General features: G+C 43.3%; 1 long non-coding RNA gene across 1 annotated transcript in view; it reads left to right on the forward strand.

The window, feature by feature from the left end:
• Positions 1-1,280: 1,280 nt before the first annotated feature.
• The window catches only part of LOC122555581, a 26,818-nt gene continuing 16,835 nt past the window's right edge, over positions 1,281-11,263 (forward strand). Inside the window, exons 1-2 of the long non-coding RNA XR_006313311.1 lie at positions 1,281-1,423; positions 2,197-2,419. This is a non-coding gene — a long non-coding RNA (uncharacterized LOC122555581). The remainder of the gene's footprint in view (positions 1,424-2,196; positions 2,420-11,263) is intronic.

Below are 11,263 nucleotides of genomic sequence, written 5' to 3' on the forward strand. Positions count from 1 at the left end.
CTAGGGCACTGCCACTCCATCACCACCCAAAGCCTGGAGGAAGAACGTCCCATCTTCCGCCTCGGAACACTTCAACCCCAGGGCATCAATGTGAACTTTACCAGTTTCCTCATTTCCCCTCCTCCCACCTTACCCCAGTTCCCACCATGTCAGCACCATCCCCTTGACCTGTCCTACCTGCCAATCGTCCTTCCCACCTATCCACGCCACCCTCTTCTCTGACCTATCACCTCATCCCCACCTCCTTAGCTACCTTCTCCCCAGTTCCACCCCCCCAATTATCTTTCCACCCTGGAGGTTGCTTGCCTCATTCCTGATGAAGGGCTTTTGCCCATAACGTCGATTTTCCTGCTCCTCGGATGCTGCCTGACTTGCTGTGCTTTTCCAGCACCAGTCTAATCTAGACACTGACCCATTATCCCCAATTCCTGACACCTGCCACTCAGTCAATTCTCAGCCATGTCAGTAATGTGTCCTCAGTCCCATGGATCAAATGATATAGGGGAAAGAACATTTTCTTTTGTTCATGGGATGTGGGTGTCCCTGGCTGGGCCAACATTTATTCCCAATGCCCAATTACCCGGAGGGCAGTTGAGAGTCAACTACATTGCCATGGGTCACAAACCACATGTAGGCCAGACCAGCTAAGGATGATATTATTCTATGAAGGACTTTAGTGAACTAGAACTGATTTATCCTGACAATCAGTAACAGTTTTACTGGCATCGTTAGACTCTTAATTCCAGTTTTTGATTAAATTCAAGCTTCCACCTCTGCTATGGTGGGATTTGAACCTAGGTCCCCAGAACATGAACTTGGTACCAGGATTAATAGTCCAGCGACAATACCACTTCGCCAACACCTCTTTGCAGTGAAAGCATGGTGATGAGTTGGGTGATTAACCATGATCACATTGAATGGCTCAAAGGTCTGAATAAATTGCTCCTGCTCCTATTTCTATGTTCCATTCGTACACAAGTTGACTGTGAGCCTAATTTATCTCATTTTCTAGTTTAGTATAACCTCTCAAAAGAGAAGGTGAATGTGTGTCTGTATCTGTTTCTCTGCATGTTTGTCTGTGAGAGATCAACGGAGGTATGTCAATGACAGGTTTCAGGTTGTTCTAACAACGTATTTTTAGCCCTGTCCAACAAGTTTCTTCTGTAACATTGTTGCTATAGTGAGACAAACAGTGTATTTGCATAACTTTGTGGAGTTATAAAGCATTGATTTTTCTGCCTAGGGCTTTAAATATTTAACACCGTAATTGAAATCTTCAACATCGATCGATGATGCATAAAACTCTTCTCTGAGATAGGGACACTGCCTCTGTGCCACAAAAGCCCGCAAGAGGCAATTATGCACTCTAACTGGATTGAGGAAGAACAGCCTGAGGAAACTGTGATGCTGAAAACAGCCTGAGGTAAACGCAAATGAGTTTTCTTTCCACAAACAATCTGCCAGTGATTTGAGGGTAACTGGTATTTTAGCATGTTCACCGAGCTGAGGAATTCCAAAGGTAACCTCAGTTCACCAAGACTTCCCTGCCAGTTTTATGGAACTTTATCTTGAACTTGATCTGAGAAGCTGAGTGGATACCAGCCCAAACTGTGACGTTGAGCCACTTCTTGCTCACAATATTTTGAAGAGGAATTTCTGACGTTGTCAGGCAACGAGCTAGTCATCTGCTGAGCCCCACAGATTTACACTGGGAGAGAGCAAAATCATTTCCAACCATTTCCCATAGGTGGTATTAGCATTGAAACACAGTGTATCTACACAAATTTCGAAGCAAATTTTGGCATGCAGGGAGATGTCGTAAACAACAATGCCTTTCCAAATTAATGTGGAGGTGCCAGTGTTGGACCGGGTTGGACTAAGTCAGAAGTAACACAACAGCAGGTTTTGGTCCAACAGGATTATTTGAAATCGCAAGTTTTCAGAGCGCTGCTCCTTTGCTTGGATCAACAGGAGGAAGATTAGCATGTGTTAGGATTTTGTGAACTCCAGTCACAGACAGTGTAGATTCTGCCATTCTGTACATTGTTTCCGCTGAGTAGAACAAAGTTTAAATGCCTTCAGTGTCTGGAGGTTGACCAGCAAAATGAATATTAATTGCGCACTTTAAAAATCATTGTTTGCACACAAACATTTCCACAGATTTAATTTCAGATTTCTATGTTCATTTCTCTCTAGAGGTCAGCCAGTGACATTTGGAAATGTTACAAATGAGGTTTTAACATCTCGTCTGAGAAAAGAAACGGTACGACTAATAATGCAGCACTCCAACTGTACTCTACTGAAGCACAATGACAACCATGAGCAGGAAACGTGACGCTTCAATCACATCTCCCCAAAAAGGACGTGATTGAGCTCACAAATAATATGGAGCCCTCATGTAGATTAAATCTAAATACTCGTAAATATTGATTAATGTTACCTTGAAAGCAAACTGAGAATGACATTGCTATTTTTAATTCTATGCAAATTGTTGTGGCAGTGAAGTGTGATACTTACAAAAAACAACCAATGCATGTCTGGAGTTCATCCTTCCAACCAGCTTTGTGTTGTCTGTCACTTGGAGATATTACATTTAATTCCCTTATCTAAATATCAATTATGCATAGCTTGGATCAAAGCACTGGTCCCTGCAGCACCCTGCAAATCTCTACAGATACAATAGCAACATTTAAGATGCATTTAGACAATGCATAAACAGGCAGGGAATAGAGGGATAAGACCATATGCAGACAGATGTGAGTAGTTTGGAATGGTATCATGATCAGCACGGACATGATGGATTGAAGGGTTGTTTTTGCGCTGTACTATTTTATGTCCAAGTTCTATGCTCTACATACCCACTGAGTCAATGCCTGCCGCCGTGTCAGTACACGATCCCAATTTCATGTGTTTTAATTTTACACACTAATGTCATCACTGGAGTTTAGAAGAATGAGAGGAGATCTCATTGAAAGATATAAGATTCTTAAAGGGCTTGCAAGAACGTTTCTCCTCCTGGGGGAGTCTAGGACCAGAAGGCACGGTCTGGTCGGAGTAATTCGATGCATCTTTTATGCATTTTGTCAAGTTTCTCATGAGGCTTCAGGGAGTTGCCAATTGATGGGAATAATTGCTTGGCAATTGTTTTCTTATAGCACAACCTTGCATCATTAATATTTAGCTTCCTGGTGAGATCAGGATAGTCTGAAATGAGTGGAATATCAGATGAATGGGGTAGGTTGTGAGTAAAGCAAGGTTATTGAGAAGCAGGAAGAAAATCTGCTCAGCTTCATGTCAAAAACCCCTGCAAATAACAATGCAATAGGCACTTAGCCAAGAAAGTATAACATTCAACCCTCTGTCATAGACGGAGTGTATGTGTTTCATAGGTGGTTGGAACAGATTGCTTTGTATGGAAGGAGACTCAGTTTTCTTTCTATTCTAGAGGTATATATTCAAATTTAATAAGTTAGCAGCAAGCTTTTATGAGTTTCAAATAGCGAAGCTTATTTATTTTCACACACACTTATATTATGTAGAAGAGTGTGGAGACCAAGTCTTTGAGTGTCTTTAAGACAGAGATAGATAGGTTTTTGATTCATAAGGGGAGAAGGCAGGAGAATGAGGTTGAGGAACATATCAGCCATGAACAAATGGTGGAGCAGACTTGATGGGCCGAATTGCCTAATTCTGCTCTGATATCTTATGGTCTTACGGTTTTTATATCAGCAGGGAATTTTGATGTTGAGGCAATAGCCTTTTTCTATCCAAAACAATAATTTGTCATTCCTTCTACAAGTTCAGTTAATTCATTGTTATATCCAACACAACTGCTGCATTTACATAACAGTGGTTCCAATCGCTGAACTTCAGTGAAGTACAAAGCTCATTTGTTCTGATGATGAAACATTCAATTTACTTGTGACACAGGTCAAGATTCACTGGTTAATGTATCTGATGAGCTCTGTAGGAAATAGAAACATGAACTTTCTTTTTTTGCCCTGTCTCTGTGCTAACCTCTACCAATAGTGACAAGACTCCAAAGGTAAGTAGGTAAGTGTTTATTTGGTTCATGTTGAAGACATGAAGGCTGCTATAGAAACATACATTATCATTGTCCTTCCCGACAGCTTTCTATCTCCAAGATGATGATTTGAACATGGTTGTCAAGTCTATTAAGCAGTAGCTAGTGGGCCTCAGCAGCCTCATTCTGCCATAGCAGCCTCTGTTGGTGCAGAGGAAGACAGTGAGATGGGAAGGTGCATGAGCCACATGCTTCTGCACTGTATGGGTTATGCCAGCTGAGCTTTCCCTTTCTGCTTGAATCTTCTAACATCCTTCCATCAGTCAGCCTCCAAAGGTTATGGATGACAGCAGCTTTCTCCCCCTTATCAGTGTTGACATCTGCAATCTTTATATCTCCTTTGCAAGTGTCCTTGTAGTGAAGGTGTTGACCCAGTGTCATGATCCAGTGGCCAGTTCACTGAAGGACCTTCAACCATCCAATGAAAGTGAGCTAATAACTTTGCTAAACTTCTCCATTGTGGGTTCAATATCTAACTCTGTCATAATACAGAGGCCTTTTACAGTGGATAGAGCACCCTCAGTCACAGTGTTTCTTTGCATTCATTTACAGAAATTGTGCATCACTGACAAGACTTGTATTTGCTGCCCATCTCTAACTGATTTTGGGAAGGCAGTGGTGAGTCATTCTCTGAAACTGTGGAAATCCATGAATGTTGAGAACATTTCCACTGCTGTTGTGAAGGAATTCCAGGAGTTTGACTCAGTCACAGTAAAGGAACTGCATTATGTTACCAGGTCAGGATGTTATATGGCTTGGAGGGAAACATACAGGTAGTGGTGCCCTCATGCATATGCTGCCCTTATCCTTCCAGAGGGTAAAGATTGTGAATTTGGATATTGCTGACAGAGTGAGCTTGATGAATTGTTGCGGTGTGTTTTGTAGATGGTACATACTGCTGCCACTGTGTGTTGGTAGCAAAGGGATGCTTGAGATGATAGATGGAGTGCCAATTAAGCAGGCTGCTTTATCCTGGATGGTATTGCCTTTTTGGAATTTTGTTGAAGCTGCAATCACCCACGCAGGCGGATAGCGTTCTATCACATTCCTGACTTGTGCCTTGTAAATGGTGGAAAGGAGATTGCTGCGTGCCACAGGTTCCCAAGCCTTCATCATGTTGATGGTAATCCAAACAATTACTGCTATACTCTTCATGGCATTACTGTCACTAAATGTCTTGCAACCAACATTCTGGAGGTTACCATTGATCCAAAACTGAATTGGATAAGCCATATAATTACTGTGGCCAAAAGAGCAGGTCAAGGCATGGAATTCTGTGGAATGTAACCAATCTCCTCATTTCCTAGCACTTATGGGCAAATGCCCCTTGCTACTTACCAACCCAAACCTGAAGGTTAACGAGGTCTTGTTGCATTTGTACATAATTTGTTTAGTATCTCAGGAGTCATAAACAATGTTAAACATTATGCAATCATCAGAAAAGATCCTCATTTCTGATCTTGTGATGGAGGAAGGTCATTGATAAAGCAATTGAAGAAAGCTGGAGCCAGACACTACCTTAAGGAACTTCTGCAGTGATATCTGCAGCTGGGAGGATTGACATCCTCCCTCCAAAACCATCCACCTTTTCTCCAAACATGACTTCAACCAGTGAGAGTTTTCCTCTTCATTTCCATTGACTTCAAATTTGTTTGGCCAAATATTGTCTTGACTCTATAATTGGACCAAGGTAAGAATGGGGTTAGGAGATAAGTGGACCTTGCAGAGCATGTGGGTGGCATGGTGACTCAGTGGTTAGCATTGCTGTCTCACAGCACCAGTGACCTGGGTTCAATTCCTTCTTTGGATGATTGTCTGTGTGGACTTTGAATGTTCTTCCTGTGTCTGCGTGGGCTTCCTCCGAGTACTTTGGTTTCCTCCCACAGGTTAGGTGAATTGGCCATACTAAATTGCTCATTGTGTTCAGGGATGTGTAGGTTAGGTGCATTAGTCAGGGGAAATAGTTCTGTGAGGGTTTCTCTTTGGAGGGTCAGGGTAGATTGTTGGCCCAAATGGCTTGTTTCCACACTGTAGGGATTCTAAACAAAAAGTGAGCACATTATTATGGATGAAATGTCATTTCATTGCACTGTTGATAGCACCAACCATCACTTTGTTGAAGATTGAGAGTCGACTGATGGGATGGGAATTGGTCTGAAACCAAAAGAGAAAATGCTGGAAAATCTCAGCAGGTCTGGCAGCATCTGTAAGGAGAGAAAAGAGCTGACGTTTCAAGTCTAACTCAAAACATCAGCTCTTTTCTCTCCTTACAGATGCTGCCAGACCTGCTGAGATTTTCCAGCATTTTCTCTTTTGGTTTCAGATTCCAGAATCTGCAGTAATTTGCTTTTATCCATTTTTATGGGAATTGCTCCGGTTGGATTTGTCTTCCTTTTTTTTTGTAGAATTACTGTAAAAGAAAATGAGGTTTGTCCTGAAATATGAAATCACTTGCTAAGGTAGATGATACAGCATTGTATAGGTTTCTGCATTCAATGTCCAACTAATACATGATCTGGAGATGCCAGTGTTGGACTGGGGTGTACAAAGTTAAAAATCACAACACCAGGTTATAGTCCAACAGGTTTAATTGGAAGCACACTAGCTTTCGGAGTGCCGCTCTTTCATCGGGTGGTTGTGGAGTATACAATTGTAAGTCATAGAATTTATAGCAAAGGTTTACAGTGTGATGTAACTGAAATTAGACATTGAAAAATACCTTGATTGTTTGTTAAGTCTCTCATCTGTTGGAATGACCATGTTAGTTTCACTTCTTTCATATGTAAATCACAAAACCATTTTTAAAAGTTACATTTTCAGGTGAACTTTAACAATTTGTGTCAGTCCAGATAATGTATTGAAGGTGTTAGCCCCCTGTGTGCTGCTGTCTGTGCCATAATATTTAGACTGATTCTAATCTAAAAAATGAATTAACAGAATCTTACATGGATTCATACAGTTTTTGAGCAAAGTACAATGTAACTCTGCAAGCACAAATTCACCCCACAAATGTATATGTGTGTGTGTGTGTATATATGTGTGTGTGTGTGTGTATGGGTGTGTGCGTGAGGAGGGGGGGGGTCGGTGTTGTGAGTGTCTGTGAGAGAGAGTGTATATATGTGTGTGCGTGAGTGTAAAGGGGTCTAAGTCTGTGAGAGGGTGCATGCACCCTCCCCCTCCCGTTTGCAGGAGTGTTTGTTTGCAGGAGTGTGTGTGTAGGTGTGTGTGTGTAGGAGTGTGTGTAGGAGTGTGTATGTGTGTAGGAGTGTGTGTGTGTGTGTGTAGGAGTGCTTATGTGTGTAGGAGAGTGTGTGTGTGTAGGAGTGTGTGTGTGTAGGAGTGCGTATATGTGTAGGAGAGTGTGTGTGTAGGAGTGCGTATATGTGTAGGAGAGTGTGTGTGTGTATGGGTGTGTGTGTGTAGGAGTGCGTGTATGTGTAGGAGAGTGTGTGTGTGTGTGTAGAAGTGCGTATGTGTGTCAGAAAGTGTGTGTGTGTAGGAGTGTGTATGTGTGTAGGAGAGTATGTGTGTAGGAGAGAGAGTGTGTGTGTGTGTAGGAGTGCCTGTGTGTGTAGTCCTGAGCAAGGGTCTCAATTTCTGCCCCACCACCAAAATGAACCCCTTGGTTCTTGCAGCAGACACAGAGGAATTCATCAGACGAATGAGACTCTGGGAATTCTTTCACGGTGCCAGCAGTGATCCTAACGAGCCAACCAATGAGCCGGAACAGTCATCACAGGGATCCGTAGAGAAGAGCCAACCTAAGAGGGAGTCAACTTGGACCCCACCAGAGGGCCACTGTCCTGAGCTTGACATGTATGCTCAAACCGTCAGGAAATACATAAATGCAAGGTTCATCAACCCACAAGGTAGAGCAAAACATCACCTGTTCACAACGCAATGCCATCCATGCTCTCAAAACCAATCACAACATTGTCATCAAACCAGCAGATAAAGAAGGAGCCATCGTCATTCAGAATAGATTACTGCAAGGAAGTGTGCTCACAACTGAACCAGCAAGAACAGTACAGGCAACTACTGACTGATCTGACCAAAGAGCACACCCGTGAACTAAACACATTGATCAAGTCTTTGATCCAATCCTTCAGAGTTCCCTACGTGCCTTCATCCCACGTACTTCTCGCGTAGGCCACTTCTACTGCTTTCCAAAGATACACAAAGCCAACACACCAGGATGTCTCATTGTATCAGGAAAAGGGACCCTTGTGAGAACCTCTCTGGCTATGTCGAAGGCATCTTGAAACCCACTGTACAGGGGACCCCCAGCTTCTGTCACAACACTACGGATGTCTTACAGAAACTCAGCACCCATGGACCAATCAAGCCGGGAACATTCCTCGTCACAATGGACATTTCAGCACTCTACACCAGCATCCCACACAATGGCGGCATAGCAGCAACAGCCTCAGTACTCAACACCAACAACTGCCAATCTCCAAACACCATCCTACAACTCATCCGCTTTATCCTCGATCACAATGTCTTCACCTTTGACAAACAGTTCTTCATCCAGACACATGGAACAGCCATGGGGACCAAATTTGCACCCCAATACGCCAACATTTTTATGCACAGGTTCGAACAAGACTTCTTCTCTATGCAGGACCTCCAACCAACATTATACACCAGATACATTGTTGACATTTTCTTCCTCTGGACCCATGGTGAGGAGTCACTGATAAAACTACACAGTAATATCAACATGTTTCATCCCACTATCAAACTCACCATGGACTACTCTCGACTACCTGTCTCATTCTTGGACACATACATCTCCATCAAGGATGGACACCTCAGCACCACACTCTACCGCAACCCACAGACAACCTCATAATGCTACACTTCTCCAGCTTCCACCCAAAACATATTAAAACAGCAATTCCCTATGAACAAGCCCTACGTGTACACCGGATCTGCTCAGATGAGGAGGAACGTGACGGACACCTAGAAGTACTCAAGGATGCCCTCATAAGAACGGGGTACAATGTTCAAGTCATCGACCGCCAGTTCCGACATGCCACAACAAGGAACCGTAATGACCTCCTCAGGAGACAGACACGTGCAGCAACCGACAGGGTACCCTTTGTTGTTCAGTATTTCCCAGGAGCTGAAAAACTACGCCATGTTCTTCGTGACCTGCAACACATTATCAATGAGGATGAGCACCTTGCCAAGACCTTCCCCATGCTTCCACTGCTTGCCTTTAAACAACCACCAAACTTCAAACAGATCATTGTCCGTAGCAAGCTGCCCGGCTTTCAGGACAACTCCATACAACCCTGTCATGGTAGACGCTTCAAGACGTGCCAGAATGTGGACATGGATACCACCATTACACGTGGGGACACCTCCCACCATGTACGTGACTCAGCCAATGTTGTCTGTCTCATAAACTGCAGGCAAGGATGCCCAGAGGCATGGTACGTTGGTGAAACCGAGCAAAGGCTATGACAACAGATGAATGGGCACCGCACAACAATCAACAGACAGGAGGGTTCCCTCCCAGTTGGGGAACACTTCAGCGGTCCAGGACATTCGACCTCAGACCTTTGAGTGACCATTCTCCAAGGTGGACCTCGGGACAGGCAGCAGCGAAAAGTGGCTGAGCAGAGGCTGATAGCTAAGTTCCGTACCCATAGGGAGGGCCTCAACAGGGACCTTGGGTTCATGTCACACTACAGGTGACTACCATTGCGCATTTTACACACACACACACACACACACACTCCTACACACACTCCTACAGACACACTCACTCGCATACTCACACATGTACCCTCTCACAGACTTAGACTCCTTTACACTCACAACACACACAGTACACTCTCTCTCACAGATACTCACAACCCCCGCACCACACACGCACACATATGTTTGTGGGGTGAATTTGTATTTGCAGAGTTGCTTTGTACTTTACCCAAAAACTGCATGAATTCATGTAAGGTTCTGTTACTGCATTTTTTTACATTAGAATCAGTCTAAACATTATGGCACAGACACAGGGGGCTAACACCTTCCACACATTATCTAGGCTGACACCAATTGTTAAAGTTCACCTGAGAATGTAACTTTTAAGAAAAGTTTTGTGATTTATATACGAAAGAAGTGAAACTAACATGGTCATTCTAACAAACAATCAAGCTATTTTTCCATGTATCATTTCAGTTACATCACACTGTAAACATTTGCTATGAATTCTGTGCCTTACATTTGTATACTCCACAACCACCTGATGAAGGAGCAGTGCTTTGTAAGCTAGTGCTTACAATTAAGACCATAAGACCATAAGACATAGGAGTGGAAGTAAGGCCATTCGGCCCATCGAGTCCACTCCGCCATTCAATCATGGCTGATGCGCATTAAACCTGTTGGACTGTAACCTGGCGTTGTGTGATTTTTAACTAATACATGAATACATGTATGATGATCAGGGTGGTTGAAAGAGGGAAATGTGGAATGGAATAGATAGAACGAACATTTCTGCATCAGTTGAAAATAATGAGCTGTGAATTGCTCAATGGCTACAAAGATGTATTGTAAATATGTAGATGTGGAATGTATTTGACACACATTCAGCCAGGGATGACAAATGTTGCATTGTGTTTCATTAAGGAATGGGTGTCTTTCTTTATTTACTGCTAAAAATGCCCTGAGGGTGATTCAACATATCACCCAGCACATCATCTGATACACAAGAAATGCCAACAGCAACAGAGACTTTTCAATCACGCTGTCAATTTTTAAAAGTTTTCAGCTCAGTCACTGTAATGAAAGCAAAACTCATCTTTGCTTCAATAATCTATTTTTACTCTTTGCTACTAAAAAAAAAACAACTAGATTAAAAATTTTATTTGCTGAAAATGTGTTGCTGGGAAAGCGCAGCAGGTCAGGCAGCATCCAGGGAACAGGAGAATCGACGTTTCAGGCATAAGCCCTTCTTCAGGAATGAGGAAAGTGTGTCCAGCAGGCTAAGATAAAAGGTATGGAGGAGGGACTTGGGGGAGGGGCGTCGGAAATGCGATAGGTGGAAAGAGGTCAAGGTGAGGGTGATAGGTCAGACTGGGGTGGGGGCCCACACGGACCCCACCACCAAGGATATATTTCCCTCCCCTCCCCTATCAGCATTCCGTAAAGACCACTCCCTCCGTGACTCCCTCG

The sequence above is a fragment of the Chiloscyllium plagiosum genome, chromosome 12 (genome assembly GCF_004010195.1).
Source record: "Chiloscyllium plagiosum isolate BGI_BamShark_2017 chromosome 12, ASM401019v2, whole genome shotgun sequence".
Taxonomy (NCBI): Eukaryota; Metazoa; Chordata; class Chondrichthyes; order Orectolobiformes; family Hemiscylliidae; genus Chiloscyllium; species Chiloscyllium plagiosum.